The 16,464-nt window shown below is 39.5% G+C and overlaps 1 long non-coding RNA gene across 1 annotated transcript in view; it reads left to right on the top strand.

Annotated features, from left to right (window-relative positions):
- Positions 1-3,896, top strand: part of LOC129643057 (uncharacterized) — a 329,392-nt gene extending 325,496 nt beyond the window's left edge. The window contains exons 3-5 of the long non-coding RNA XR_008710038.1: positions 2,603-2,980; positions 3,325-3,400; positions 3,784-3,896. This is a non-coding gene — a long non-coding RNA (uncharacterized LOC129643057). The remainder of the gene's footprint in view (positions 1-2,602; positions 2,981-3,324; positions 3,401-3,783) is intronic.
- The last annotated feature ends 12,568 nt before the right edge of the window (positions 3,897-16,464 follow it).

Genomic DNA, 16,464 nt, shown 5'->3' with positions numbered 1-16,464 from the left:
TATTGAGCCACTTAAGAAGCCCCAGAGTGGGTACAGCCTGATCAAAATCAGTCCATCATGTGTCTAAGGAAACAGGATTATGACTATGTAATGGCTATAGAGAAATATAAAATAAAAGCATTTTCTACAAGTGTTATGCTAGGTGAGAAATATTTAATTAGTAAGAACGGTAAGAGTGTATTTTGTACTGAGAGGATCTGTTTTGGAGCCCAGACCAAGTAGACTGTACCTCAAAAAATTAAAGGTCCGTTTAGGTGATTTCGTTTAGGGGGAAAGTTTATGAAATCACAATGTGACAGATTTCCAGTGAAGAGATAGGAAAAAGTGTTCATCCATCACCATGGGTTGCCGTGAACTACCTGCATGGATTTTTACAGTGTTGTGTCCAGGATGGATGAGTGCATGCTTATGTGCACCCCATAAAAGGGAAAAGACCTGACTCGTGATCAGAAACAGAAAATGCCCTTCAGATGTTTGAAACCCTTCTGACGCAAAAATATTGTGTAATCCATAAACAATTCTTTGTGAGTGTTTTAGTTCATCATATGTCTAGAATATAGGATTCATTAGCTCCCTTCATATACAAAACAATTGCTCCAGGGTGTGTTTATCTGTTGTTAAATAATAAACATTATCCTAGAGGATGTTTAAGTTTGTGAAAAAGATGAATTGGTCAAATACGTACACGGAAATGTAATTGAGGCCCTTTTCTGTCTGATCACCACCCTCCGCTCCCCATGCCCCCGCACACGTGCACCCTGCCTTCCCACCCTATGACCTGTGACGCGAGCTGCAACATCTCTGGGGCCCACAAAGCCTATGCCTGGGATAAGCTTCCCTTTCAAGCGCCTATCAGGCTTTCAGCATGGGCTTTGAAGAGATAATGACATGACTGGGCTCTGACATACACCATAAAGTCAGCCCAGCAGAAGCAAGTGGAAGATTCTACTTGCCCGATAAAAATCAGTTGCTGTTTCCTGTCTTGAAGACGAAAGTTGAGCAAATGAAAGGTCATCTGTGTTTATATTAACAATGCAACAGCTACACTGCCTTTTCGCAACAACATCGGATCATTATTTATCCACTTATCTTTTTTTTTTCATCATTCCTTTGAACTGCCTGCGTTTGCTTATCATGATATTTCGGAGTCTATAAACAGCCCAAGTATAGCTGTTCTATTTCTCTAAATAGAGTCTTAGGTCATTTTATTATCCAAGGTTATAAGTCATCGGAATGCCCCCATCTGCTGTGCCTCCCATCTGGGGTAGGTTTAACTCTTTCAGATGATGGAAAATCTAGGAAAGCCATTGTGATGTTAGTTACTTTTTCCTACCACACTGTTTTCCAGTGTATCATTTTCCATAAAAAAAAAAAAAGAAAAAAAAAAACTCAAGGAAGTCATTAAATATTTCTGTTTCTTTAGAAATGACATTAAATGTGATGGCTTCTCTGCCTTCACTTACTCCTCTTTCTGGTTTTCTATAGCCCTGATTATTTTCCCCTGGGAGCACAGCCACTCAGAGCTACTTTTCACCAACTCAGAGAAACCTTTAAAGATGGCTTTCCAGGGCCTCATGGGCAAATCTCTGTAGCAGAGGAGCTGTGAGTGGGGCAAAGAGACAAAGGCTGATTAGCCCAACAACCTTGTCCATCTACCATCCTTTTAGATGTCATTACACACATGTAGATGGTTAGATTTTCTTGCATGAGCATTTTGGGGGTAACAGCACATTGGTAGACCTGTTTTCAATCCATTTGATTACCTTCAATTTGATAGCTCCTTCAGCAGTGATGAAAAAATGAGCAATGAGGTTTTGATGAATCCCAATTTATCAACTGACTATGAGATACTTCAAATGTGTGAGGCAGGATAATGTCTCTTTCAGTCATCTGTTGGAGAAAGATGCTCAACAGCAAGGGAACTAAGCAGTGTTTACTTATATTGATGAGCTTATATACAAAATAGGAATGGAGACAGATTCAACCACACTGCTGTTTTCCTCCAAGTTATCTTTCTCAGCTGGAGCAGGTTAGATTGTTCCATGGCAACAAAGTACTCCAAAATTTGGCAGTTTGCAAACAACCAAAGTTTATTTTCCAATTACACTACATGCCCAGTAGTTAGCAGGGAGTTCTGCTCCATGGTATTTTGTCTGAAAGGCCCACAGTGATGGAGGAATCTCTTAATACCAACGTGTATTACATCAAACACATTGGTGGACTATCAATACAAGTTATGACTTAAACTTCTACCTGGGAATCACTTCCACTCTCTTGTCTATTTCCGCAGAAGTGAAGGCCAATCCAACTCTGATGTTAGTGTCTCAGAAAATATAATTAACCCCCCATGAAGGGAAGCAGATAGGAGTGAATCACAGTAAAATCCACCACTCCCTCAATCCCAATATCTTTTCTTCATTTGAGCGATTTCTTCTCTTTTTTTTTTAACCTTTATAGATCCCTCTTAAAACATCAATCAGGAAACAGTGCTTATGGACATTAGCTTCACTGGTTCTAAAGCAAGGGTTTCACTGTTGGAATGTGTAGTGTGACCTTGTTAGCAGATATCAACCTGAGACTTAAATGAATGACCTGGTTTTAGGACAGGCACCATCCACAGAACTACAGGATTTTCTGCTTGATGGTTCCACACTTACGCACAAGAGGAGAACCCTCTTCACGAAAAGGACCAGAGATCCTGTCTACTCGGTCAGCTGCTGGATTCCTCTAATAAGTTACCAGAACCAGGGACCCAGTAACTACTACTCAGCCAGTCCACAGAACCTGTGTGTATGACAGCACCCTGGTAGTTCCCAAGGACCACATCACTCCGTGATGGAAACTCAGCTTGTTTCAGCAACAGTAATGGGTTTTCTTGGACCCCTCAGCTCACCTGAAGATGTCTCTTGGTTGGATCTGTCCTGTCTCTGGGGCAGTTGGTTCAAGACAAGAGAAATGTCTACAGACTGTCTCATACCAGGTAAGTTAATTATTTTTGTTTTGCTTTGGGCATAGGACCTAGTCATATTTCATCCACTCTTAGAAAGCTTAGATTAGTATTACATATGGAAGCTCATTTATTCCATTCAGTGGGTTTAGGTTTTCCAAATGATCATTGGCTGTGTTGACACCACGGTATAACCTTATGCAAGTCAGCAGAGTGATATTGGACCTTAGTGATCTAACAATGAAGGTGGAAGGAAATGTGTGTATTTTTTTTTTCCAAAAAAATAACTAAAGAAAAAGTTGTATGTTTTACAACACGAATGGGATCAGCAATATACAGAATATTTATCCAGAGTTTCTCTTCTCTTTGTGTTATAGAATGATGGAGCCCAAACAGGGAAATTGGCCAGAAAGCAATGGCTTCATGCTTGGTGAAGTGGACCAAAGTGAGAAGGTAAATGTTTTGAGATTCTGGCTTCCTTGCCAGAATTCTTGCCCCACCATAAACATCCATGCCCTCCTTTTACCATGTTGGCGCAAACATAATGAGGCCTTCTGCCCACTGGCAGTACATCGCCTGCTATCTGCTGATTACTAATGCTAGAAAATACCTAGACCCTTGGGCAATAACTTATGCAGATATGTATGTGTCTAATTATAGGGAAATTGTTAGTACATGACTTGGACTAGAGATACACAATTAATAATCTAGGCAGAAGTAAAGCTTTGTTTTCCAATGCAAGAAAATGAGAACTTCATTTTAATCATTTTTTTTCCCTTTCTCTCTCTGTTTGTCTGTTTTGATACCCATGCATGAAACATCATAAACTGCAATAGAAGAAGTTCTTACAATGTGGCCATTTCTTCTCAGACATCGGACCTACTACATCTGTTTCCTGGATTCCCATCCATCCACTTCCTGTCTGTCCAGAATTCTGTGTCCTTATCATTGTTCATTATGGTCATCATGTACATTTTAAAAGAACAAATGTAAATTAATTAAAGTTTATTATTTCAAGTATATAGCTACACGGTGTCTGTGCATAATTTTTTGTTTTTCCTAATCTTTTTTCTTGCAGGTCAAACAACTTAAGTCTGAGAGTGACCTGTGTGTATGGAAATTAAATGCTCTGTAGGTTCCATTGGGCAAGGAAGTTGCTTAGTGAAATCACACAGTCCCATTCTTGACTGCACTACCATAACTTGCATTTTCAAATCAGCGTGTCTCCAGCCTTAGGACAGTGCTGCTATTACCGTTGGCAGATTTTGCAACTTAATTTTGACTCATTTAATGAACCATATAAAATCACCTGAGGCCACATGAATTCCCTTTCAAGTGATGAGAGCTACAGTCTTCTTCAAGATGCCCTTTAAAAATAAAGTTATTTACTTATCTGTTTGGCTGCTCTGGGTCTTACTTGCAGCACACGGTACCTTCACTGCATCATGCATGAAACTGAAACGTTTCAGTGCACACACCCTGTGGTTGTGACAAAAAGGCTCAATAGTTGCTGCACGTGGTCTTCGTTTATCCAGGGCATGTGGGATCTTAGTTGCTGGACCAGGGATCAAACCCACATCCCCTGTGTTTCAAGGCAGATTCTTAACCACTGGACCACCAGAGAAGTCCTCACAATGCCCTTAAGAATCCTGAATTTCTTGAATATAGAATTATTTCTTCTTACCAACGAAGCAGGGGATGTTGTAATATTCCATCTACTTCATTGTGCTTAAGGAGAAATCTAGTAACATATCTATGAGTGGCAATGAATGATATGTTCTGTGTTCTCCTAGGACAAACCTGGATGATGGTTAAAGAACACATGGGCACAGCCTCAGTGAGTAATGGGAGCTTGAAGGTTCTGGGTGAGGTTAGGGGTAGCTGTAGAGAAAGTCTGCTATAGGAGCATTTCTGTTCAAACTCAGGACTGAAATGCCTCCCAGTAGCCCCCTGTACACACACTTTTTTTGTAGTATCTGGCAACTTGCATTGTCATATTATGTTCATCACTGAAAATGTGGACATGCTTTTCTTTTTTTCTGTAAATAATGTGTTAACAGCAAAACTGTTACAGAGGCGTTTAAGTAGAGGTCCTCAGAAATACCTGTTTCCAAGGTCAGAGCCCACCTGGAAAGGGGGTCTCCATATACCCCAGTCTAGACTCATTTTGTATTTTATTAGCCTATCACTATCTCAGATTGTTTTTATTCCATCACTTATTTTACAAAAGAAAAGAAAAATAAACTTGATTAGGTGACACCATATTTGCTCTGATTATCCTCACAAATGTAAATGTTTGAACTTTGTCAGTGGGAATAATGTTTACCTTACAGGATTATTAAGCAGGCTAAAATAAATGCCACAAGTACCTAAAAGGTATTACTTCACAAATGGTAAATATTACTGTTTATTAGCTTAGTATGTTGCCCTTCCCCAAAACATTTGTGTTCTAAAGGAAGGCAAGTAACCAAACCAAGGTTAGAGCAGTGAATTTCTTTTTTTTTTTTTCTGTTTTTAAAATATAAATTTATTTTAATTGGAGGCTAATTACTTTACAATATTGTATTGGTTTTGCCATACATCAACATGAATCCACCACAGGTGTACACATGTTCCCAATCCTGAACCCCCCTCCCACCTCCCTCCCTGTACCATCCCTCTGGGTCATCCCAGTGCACCAGCCCCGAGCATCCTGTATCCTGCATTGAACCTGGACTGGCGATTCGTTTCACATATGATATTATACATGTTTCAATGCCATTCTCCCAAATCATCCCACCCTCTCCCTCTCCCATAGGGTCCAAAAGATTGTTCTATACATCTGTGTCTCTTTTGCTGTTTCACATACAGGGTTATTGTTATCATCTTTCTAAATTCCATATATATGCGTTCAGTTCAGTTCAGTTCAGTCATTCAGTCATGTCTGACTCGTTGCGACCCTGTGAATCGCAGCACGCCAGGCCTCCCTGTCCATCACCAACTCCTGGAGTTCACTCAGACTCACGTCCATCCAGTCAGCGATGCCATCCAGCCATCTCATCCTCTGTTGTCCCCTTCTCCTCCTGCCCCCAATCCCTCCCAGCATCAGAGTCTTCCAATGAGTCAGCTCTTCGCATGAGGTGGCCAAAGTACTGGAGTTTCAGCTTCAGCATCATTCCCTCCAAAGAAATCCCAGGGCTGATCTCCTTCAGAATGGACTGGTTGGATCTCCTTGCAGTCCAAGGGACTCTCAAGAGTCTTCTCCAACACCACAGTTCAAAAGCATCAATTCTTGGGTGCTCAGCCTTCTTCACTGTATTGGTGTTTCTCTTTGAGGTGGATGAAACGAGCCTATTATACAGAGTGAAGAAAGCAGTGAATTTCTAGTTTTGGAATTGTCCTCTTCTGTTTCCAGGAAAGGTAGATTTTGGCAGGATGCATGTATGCAAGATGGGCTTCTTGGAAGGCACCTGGTATACCTCTCATCATTAGGGAGCCCTGGGCCCAGCCCACTAAGGATAGAAAATTCAAGGACAACATGATAGGCATCAAAACAAATAACACATATTGATAACAATTAAATGTGTTGATATTTAGTGATATATTGATAAATAGATGATGATTATGCACGAAACAGGTTCTCATCTTGTTTTATATGTATTCATTTACTTAGTTCTCTCAACAACCCTATTAAATAGGCCCCATTCATTAACCTCATTTTACAAATAAGGAAACAGAACCTTAGAGGGCTTACGTGATTTGCTCAAGCCCATATAGTCCATCTGAAGGATTTGGTTCCGATTTTTCCGGACATCAAAGTCCTTGCCTTTTCCACCATATCACACGATATTTAATATTAATTGTGCTGTCCACTCTTCCTGGGCTGACCCTGGATATTCTTGGCAGATCTCATTTAGGGGAGGAGGCATTTTCAGCAGTGGTCAGTTAAACAATGATTAAATTTAATTTACTGACTTAAGCCAAAGGGAAGTGGAAAGAATGGGATGACTGTGTTTCAGGGGAAAGATTTGTTATATTTGTGGTTATCGTCTACAACAGTGTATATATCCCTGAGAGGGTGTCAGAAGGTGAGGCCAGAGCGGGGTGGTAGCTCATCATGTATGCTGTCTGCCCACAGAGCTGTGTCAACGTGGACGGCCAGAGTGTGGGGAGTGAAAATTCCTTCTGGTGGGCTAGGAAAGACGTATTAAGGCTCTGTTTCCTATCACCTTTACTTGAGGACCAAGCAGCCCAGCATTGATTGGAAGGGACATGTGATGAGGTGTCAGAATGAGAAAGTCTCTAAAGGAGGTTCCAACAGACTCCCCAACCCCTGCAATTAGGGAGGAGGTGATAAGGGACCAAAAGGTTAGGGGAGAGATTAGAAATGCAGGCAAGTCTTACCAGGCTCGTGGCGGAAAGATGAGATACGTCCAGTAGCAGAGCTGTGGAAACTATTAGAAACAGAGCTAATTGCAGCCTTTTTAGCATACTTCGGGAAATGGAGGGCATTTTTCCCCTTTGGGGCTTGTAGTTTTTCCAATTGTCCTTGTTCAGGAAAGGGTTCATTCTTTGAGCCGTGTTGCCTCGTGCTCTGATTTCTCAACTCCATGAAGGAGAATAATTAGAGATTCATAGTGAACCAAAATAGAAAAGGCTAAATGTGTGTAGCAGAGAAGTGGAAAATGTTCTGTCTTGTAAATTGTATTGTTCCGGTTCCTGGCAACAGGAAGGAGCGGTTCTCACCTATGCAACTGAATGGATGTTAGAACTCACCCCTCTTTTCAACCAGCCAATTTTCAGTCTCAGTGGTTGATACTGGGATCAAGAAGGGTCCTAAGTTTGGTCAAGAGTAAGAAGAATTTCTGATAGCATAGACACCTTTTCTCCCTGAGGTTGAGAGATGGATGACCTTCCCTACACATCATAGCTGTGTCCCAGTTTTAGAATGTTTCTCATTGTTAAAACTTGGGCATTTTTCAGTGTTTTAATTTACTGAGAACCTTTTATGAATCAGGCACTGAGCTAGTTATTCACATGTTATTCATTCAGAACAACTGGTCTTGAGCAACCACAGTGTGTCAGGCACAACCCTGGAATGCTGAGAGCACCACGCTATCTCTTAATTCCAGAAAATAAAGAGGAGAATGGCCACCTATTTTACAAGTGAAAAAAATCCAGGATTCAGAGGAGTGACATTCACAGAGTTGTGCAGTTAGCATGTGACAGATGGGAATCAAACTATTAGGAATTCTCTAACTTACTGAACTCTTAATGCCTCCAGAAGCCCAGATCAAGACCTATTCCTGGTTCCCCTGTCCTGGAGCAGGACTTTCCGGTGCCCAGGCTCCTAGACTTTGTTGTCTCATTCTGTTCTCTTTTCACCACTGCAACTTAGGCCAAAGCCTCAGTTGCTGATGCTCTCTGCCTCCCAGAGTGACAGTGACTTAATGTGACAACAAAATTTAAAGGGATGAGGCTAGAGAGGACTGCCAGTGATCATCTCCTCCCAGCTGCATTTGAACAGTGGCCTTCTGGAGATACTGTGCTGGTGTTTTAATCTGATGAGTTAAAAATGGAGATAGATGATGAAAGATGGCAGGTAGGCAAGATGGGAGCCAGGTGTGTGGGGACATGCCTATTGAATCAGACTCTTTCTAGTTTAATCTATGGCCCCAGTTCTAGGAGCTGACATCATGGCAACCCAGAGTCTCATTGGTTTCCTCCTTGGTTGGGTGGGCAAAGATAGCCCTGCATGACAAAGGTATTCTGAAGGGATTTCTTCCAAGAAGCCAGGAAGACACATTTAAAGGCACCTTTATTTATTTAGCCAAACTGAAGGAAAATAAAGTTCACAAATACCGTATTAGTTCAAGTCAATGAGTGGGTGGCTTTGTGGGGGATCGTTGTTTTCATTGCTCTGGTGGACTGACCAAAACAATTCTCTGTCTCCTGGCAGAGCTGGAGAAGTTCATTTTGTATAATCCATACACTTCATTTGGGTCCCTTCTGCAGTTGCAATGTGAGCTGTTATATCAGTGGTCATGCTGTTAGAATGATCAGTAATTCTGTCAACGTGTCTGATGAACAGTTTACAAACTTCAGTGTTGTATCTTTGCCGTGCAGATCAAAAACTCTCTTGCCACAGCAAACACACTGTCAGGAGATACTTTTTTAATCAAATAATATAAAATAAAATCAAACAACTTCAAAGTTCTAATAGTCAAGATAACTCATGAATAGTTCATTTTTAATCATTCTAGACGTACTTTGGGATGTTTTAGTACATCCTAACATAGGAAAATCCAGCTGTTGCTTGTTTTCATAGACACATACCATTACTTCTACAGGAAAATATTTTTTATTGACAAAATAGTTTTTTTTTTTTCCTGACCAAAATAAAGTTTCTTTTAATAATGTTTATTTATCTATCATTTTCCATCTTTTGAATTCTGGAATAGGTCCAAGCCTAATACTGTCACTAAATGTGTGTTCTTTCATTTTATTCCCCAATCTTAATTTCTGAAGTTTTCAACAGATGATTTGCTTGGTACAAGGATGAGAAGCTGAAGTTGGCTTGATAGTTGTCAAGTACCTTTTGTTTTCTCCCAACAATGATTTATGAAGGAACCTCTAGATTTCAGAGTTTATCTTTTCCATCTTCATCTTTCATTGCTTACGTAAGCATGAGTCTGATCACTGAGATGATGTTCTTTCTTCGACAGAGTTGTGCCAAGGTCTGTTTGGATGTAAAACCATCATTGATTAAGCTGTCATCATTGAGTCGAGATGAAGCTATGTGTATTGGATCTGTGTGAGTCATTATAGATGATGATATAAGGATAGTATATTTCTTTGATTGGAGATCCCAGTGACTTAATAGTGCTTAATAATACAGAAAAAAAATTGTTTAAGGATCAAAGTCACAGTGTACCAATGCTGTACCTCAAATGACCAAATATTAAAGTGTGTGTTAGTCACTCAGTCATGTCCGACGCTGGGGTCCCATTGACTGTAGCCCCCAGGCTCCTCTGTCCAGGGAATTCTCCAGGCAAGAGTACTGGAGTGGGTTGTCATTCCCTTCTCTGGAAATATTAAACGCACACGCTTAAAGAAAATTTTGTTGTGTTATGGCAGCCTCAGCACCGACACCTTCATCACAGCTCTGTCACAGTGCGTCCTAGCCAGGCAGTAGCAGAGTGTTTGGGACTGTATTCATGGATGTGTTCCAATAAGCATAATAATGTTCAGGAGTAAATGGGAGAGATTTGGGGTTCATTTTTCCGACATATTAGGGTATCTTCTGCCCTTTAAGCTCACTCAGATGCAGAATTCATCCAAATCGAGGCTCTAGGTTCTTTCTAAAACTCTTCATGGGTGTGTGTTTGTTTAACCTGGCTGACACTGATGCATTGCTCATGACCCAACTCATCTGGGAAAGTCCCCAGTTTCCCCAGCCTGCCCCAGCTCCTAGTCGGAACACAGTGTCCCTCCTGTGTGCTCCCCTTAGTGATTTCTTTTCTCCTGGCACTTATTACATTATATTGTAAAAAGTCTATTACTAGGGAAGTATTTCTCCTTCCTTTATGCACGCATTTCTTAACAGGAAGAACTAAGCCATGTTTATCTTGTCTCCCCATGGCCAGCCCAGGGCCTGCCTATATAATAAACTCTGAAGAAACTTCCATTGGATGGTAAAATACTTTTTTGAAAATCCCGCAGGGGCTTCTTTATTTGCACCAGAAGTCTCCATTTCATCTGGTTGGTTTTTAACAAAGCCAAGATTTAGGGAAAGAGGACGGAGGAGCATTATCTTATAAAACACCTTAGCTCTGCCTGATGAACAGGAAACTGTCAGTTTGGAGTTCTTATCAATAAAGATCGTCCTTGAAAGTAAATTTCAGAATTTTAACTACTCTCATTCTCTATTGTAACATCACCATTTCTTAGGCGATTGCTAGGGTTTTGAGTACTGTTTTCAAAAGGAAATATTTGATTGAAATTCATTTTCTTTGAATATTTTTATTACACTTAATGAGCTACATTTTCTCAATGTGCAGATCTCACTCTGGAAATATGACGGGAACTTTAAAAAAAAAAACTTTTTATTTTGTATTGGAGTATACAATGTTGTGTTAGTTTCAGATGGATAGCAAGGGACTCAGCCATAACCTATAATGTATCCATTCTCCCCCAGACTCCCCTCCCACCCAGGATAATGATAGGCACTTTTGATAGGTAACTCCTTTAAATGTTTTGTTGTTTGTGGAAACCCTTAGTAAATTTTAAAACAGCATCCACCTTAGAAATAACATTTTAAATTAAACTTGGGATACTTAGATTCATGTGCAGTTCTAGGAAATAATACAGAGAGATCCTGTGTACTTTTGACCCAGTTTCTTCCACTGTTAACATCTTGCAGGACTATTTACAATATCACAAGCAGGATATTAACAAGGATACAGTCAGGACACAGAACGTTTTCATCACGATGAGAATCCCTCGGGTTGCCATTTTATAGCCGCATGTGCTTTTTTCTCTTGCCTATTCCCATCTTAAATCCTGGCAAACATTAATATTGTTGTTTCAAAAATGTTATATAAATGGGATCATCCCGTCTATAACTTTGGGGAATTGACTCTTGCCATTCAACATAAATATTTGGAGTTTCTTTTATCACAATTATCTGGAGGTTTATCCAGATTATGTGTATTTCAATAGTTCATTCCTTTTTGTGGCTGAATAGTATTTCATGGGATGGCTGTTGAACCATTCACCCACAGACGGACACCTGGGTGAGTTCCAATTTGGGACTGTTACAAATAAAGTTGCTATAAATATTCATGTACTAATGTTTTTGCATGAACATAAAATTTCAGTTGCCTTGGAAAATGCCCAAGAGTATAATTGAGGGGTCATTGCATATTTAGTTTTCTTTTTTTAAGAAACTGCTAGAATATTTCCAACATAGCGGTACCATTTTACATCACCAATAGCAATATGAAAGCGATCCAGTTTTTCTACATTCCCCCCACCCCAGAAGTTCATGTTGTCACCTTTTTATTTTAACCATTATGGTAGGTGTATAGGGATATTTCATTTTGGATTTAATTTGCATTTCCCCAATGGCTGCTGATGCTGAACCTCTTTTCATGTGCTTATTTGCCATCTGTATGTTGTCTTTCGTGAAATGTTTCTTCCTGCCTTTGCCTGTTTCCTAATTGGATTGCTTTTGACTGTTGTGTTTTGAGAGTTCTTTATGTATTCTTGAGAGCCGTCCTCCATTGGATATGTAGTTTACACATATTTTCTCCCAGTATGTAGCTTATCCTTTCTTTCTCTTTACCAGGTCTTTTCCAGAGCAAAAGTTTTTAATTTGGACAAAAATAATTTTTTATACTTAATAACCAGATACCTATGGAAAAACTTGTCCAAGATCATGTAAAATTGTTTTTATGTATTATGAGATCTCTCTCCTCTAATGTCACACAAATTTAGCCTTCACAGTAATTGTTTTACTTCCTCAAAGCTTTTACTATAAAGTTATTTCCGATAACATTTGTTGAGTACCTACTCTGTGTTGAGTAATAACGATACAGAACTCATAATTTGTGGTTTATTTGCTTTAGGCACTTAGGTTTGCTTGATTACATCTAAATTTTTATTTGGTAATTTCCATTCAGGAAGTTCATGATAGTCTTGTTTTCTAAATCTTCACTGATTTATGATGAAAAAGAGAAAAAAGGCCTTAATTTTGCTTTTAACTGTGGAACCTAAAGAAATAAAATGAAATAACTTGTATGTCCCTCTCTAAAACAGAACATTCTCACAATCTTGACTTTTACTCCTTAAACCCTATTTAGCAAACCATCCTATTCTTAGGACATAAAAGGTTGTTTTCAGAATACATCAGAACTAAAGAAAAAGTCATCATAACTAAGCACTGTTGAAACCTACTTATAATATTAAAATTTAAAGGCTATTTTACAGTGCCATGTTTATAAATATGTGAAAATGAAATGCATGTTTGACAATAATTAAAGTTAGCCACTGAAAAGTGCAGAGGTAGAATTATAAATGGCTATTTCTATGTTTTTAATTTTACTAGTGTCTGAGTACTTTAAAAACTATCATCATTTTGGGTTGTCATGGTCATTATTATAGAGAGCATTTTTTAACTTGTGAAGATAAATGAATCTGATTTGGCTGAACTTAGCAAAGAGAACAAAATGAAGACTAAAAGTGCCACAGGATAACATGGGTCATCATAGTTGTTTCCATGGTGATAGACTGTGCTGTCAAAAACTCAGTAATTCAATGTGATTCAATGAACATTAAGACAGAGGATAAAAGGTAGGAGTTCACCAGGATGTATGCCATCTTCACTTTATATGATGTTATTAATTAAAATAAAGGGCTGGATATTTCTCCTAGTGAGATTATATAAAGATATTGTTACATGTATTCAGACTTGCCTGAACATGGCTATGTTGGTTTTAAATGAAAGATTTTTCAAACACACACACACAAAAATTCATAAAGGGAATTTGACTTAGAATTGTGTATTCATAAGAAAAGACCTTTTCTTCTCACATTCTGAAAAGCTTTCTCGTTCATTAATCACAGTTAAAGCCAGGGAAATTTTTTTTATCAGTATCCTTACTCTTTTTGTATTTAATGATCTTGTTTTTCAGGTTAAAATATTGGCACTGAGTCAATAGAGAAGAGATCTTTAGTGGTCACATACTCAGAGATTAAGAAAACAGTTTTAGATTTAAAATTAGGCATTTTCCCTGATAGTTATGGTTGGTACACGCTTTAGGCTAGATTTCTATGACATAAGCACATGTAGATGAATTGGCAGTGGCCGTGGGCTGCTTGATGTTTGTACCATCTCCGTGGTAGCAAACACCCAGGCTACAGGAAGCACATACTTGGCTCTCCGAATCCATTTAGCTTATCCACCTGGGAATTTGCAAACCTTCCTCTCACTTTTTATGTCAATATCAAGACAATTCCTCTGATTTCAAGGGAACTTGAAGATTTCAGAAAGTAGCTTTTCTCTTGGAGGCTTAAGAGAGAACATTCCAACAGCCAACTGGTTTTTCAAACAGAAATTAAAAGTGTAATGCTGACAGTTGGCCCCAAAAGAAAAAGGCATCAGAGACCTTGGGTTACAGGCTGCATTTTACCAATGTAGGACCCTCACCTCTGATACTTAATTTTCTCATAAAAACTGAGTTGTAAAAAACTTGAACTGTATCACAGGATTGTTGAGACTTCAAAAGAAACCATTTTGGTGGCAGCCTGGATGGGAGGGGGATTTGGGGGAGAAGGGATGCATGTATATGTGTGGCTGAGTCCCTTCCCTGTTCACTTGAAACTGTTGCAACACTGTCAATCAGCTGTGTGCTGGGCTGTGCTTAATCGCTCAGTCGTGTCCGACTCTTTGTGATCCCATGGACTGAAGCCCACCAGGCTCCTCTATCCATGGGATTCTCCAGGCAAGAATACTGGAGTGGGCAGCCTATCCCTTCTCCAGGGGATCTTCCCAACCCAGGAATCGAACTGGGGTCTCCTGCATTGCAGGCGGATTCTTTACCAGCTGAGCTACCAGGGAAGCTCTAATCAGTTATACTCTAATACAAAATAAAAAGTTTAAAGAAATAAAATATATTTAAAGCTCTCAGTTGAGTGCATGGATAAAGTCAGTTCTTAATGAATGAGTTACTCTTCCTGTCTACCACAGATGTCAGAAAGGTCTGATCCCATTCATGTTTCACTCAAGGAAGGATGAATTTCACTGACCACGCCCAAAGCATACAGAAGGTGAATTTTTCGCCATTTCTATCAATTGCGGAACACACAATTGTTACCCAGCTGGTGTAACACAGGAAAGACAGAGTTACACAAAGGAGGAGATGGTCCACTTCTCCCCACTATACACTGAACCCCTCCGGTCCACCCCCACCGCTGACCCCCTGCTTTGCACCAATTCCAAGACTGTCTTCCTTCTGCAGGTTTACCTGAACCTCAACTCAAAAGAATTGCTTTCATTATGAGCTAGAGGAAGTCAGATCACTTTCTGCTGCAGTGGCCCTCCGGCTCTCTGGCACCTTCAACGCCCTCCTCCTCTGGAAAGCCTTCATCGTTTTGTGCCTTACAAAGCAGTCCTATTGTTTCTTCTTTCCACTGAAGGAAAAGGTGAACCATCTCACTTAGGGCTGCTGCACAACGGAAGTCCCTGGAAGGAAAGCTTTGAAAGTAAAACCCAAGTTGCCCCTGAGATTTTCCAAAATCCCAGTTGTTTTCCCTTTTGAAAAATTTTCAGTGAAATTTCAAAATCCTCCTTGACAGTGGATCAAACGCTTGTGATTGGGCCAAAAGGCTTATTTCACTGTGTACCCAAAATAGTGTACCTTGACTAAGAGAAAATCAAGATTAGAAATTGTTTGAGGACATGCTGTGAAAAACAGGTTCTGTTGAATCTACTCTCTTTTCAGAGGGTTGCCAAGCTAAATTTAAACTAGTCTAATCAAGGTAGGTGATGGATTCCAAACTAGGGAATAAAGTGAGTTTTGTATTCAGTAAAGTATAATAATATTTGGTGGAGGATTGTGGAAGATGCTAAATGTATCTTTGACAACAGGAAAGCATACATCTGTCTTTATACTAAATGATCATTTTCCCTTTGTCTTTTACATCCTCATAAATCTGGGGCCCAACAAGTAACCAGGCCATTCACATATCTGCTCCCCTTACTTTAAACAGTTAAGTTGATAATGTATCAAATCTTCCCCTGGGGCAAACAACCATGGTGGATAAACAACTAGAAAGATAAGTAAAGGAATAATGGGAGAGAGATAAATAAGGGAATTGTTACATATAAACAGATGCAACAAGATGGACCTGGTACTTCATTGTACAGCGGAAACTAACACAATTAGATTTTAAATTAGATTCCAATTTAAAAAAAAAAAAGAAGTACAGATAATTATAAACAAATTGAGGAGTTGGGAGTGGGCAAAATAAGCGAAAGGGGTCAACTGTATGGTGATGGATGGAAACTAGACTGGTGGTGGTAATTACTTTGTAGTGTATGTGGTTATTTAATTAAAACAGTGCACACTTGAAATCTATACAGTAAAAAAATAAAAACTAGAGCTAAGCAAGAGAAAGAAATAGACCTGGGAGCTCAAATAGGAGGGAACTTGGAAAAAGCGGCAGCTAACACAGCAAGACAGCGGTGGTTACAGGGTCTGGGGGAAGAACTGAGGGCTGGATTTTACAGTTTCCCTTTTGTACCAGAATTTCTCTGCATGAACACAAATTCCTAGTAAGGATTCTAGATTGCCTTGTGGGCTTATGTACATTTTTCCCCACAATTACAGCTAGCAATCTACATATTATATACTAAACTTTCCTAGAGAGAGGACTATATACGATTGTTTGTTATTTACATCAACCTGGTCCTGCCTTTGCTAGGAAGTCATGCTTTCCCGGAATGTATTTTGTTTACGAAGTTTCTTAAATTCAAA

This window comes from Bubalus kerabau, chromosome 2 (genome assembly GCF_029407905.1).
Source record: "Bubalus kerabau isolate K-KA32 ecotype Philippines breed swamp buffalo chromosome 2, PCC_UOA_SB_1v2, whole genome shotgun sequence".
NCBI classification, from domain to species: Eukaryota; Metazoa; Chordata; class Mammalia; order Artiodactyla; family Bovidae; genus Bubalus; species Bubalus kerabau.
Note: the sequence above shows the minus strand (reverse complement) of the source record. Positions and strands in the feature narration are given on the sequence as shown.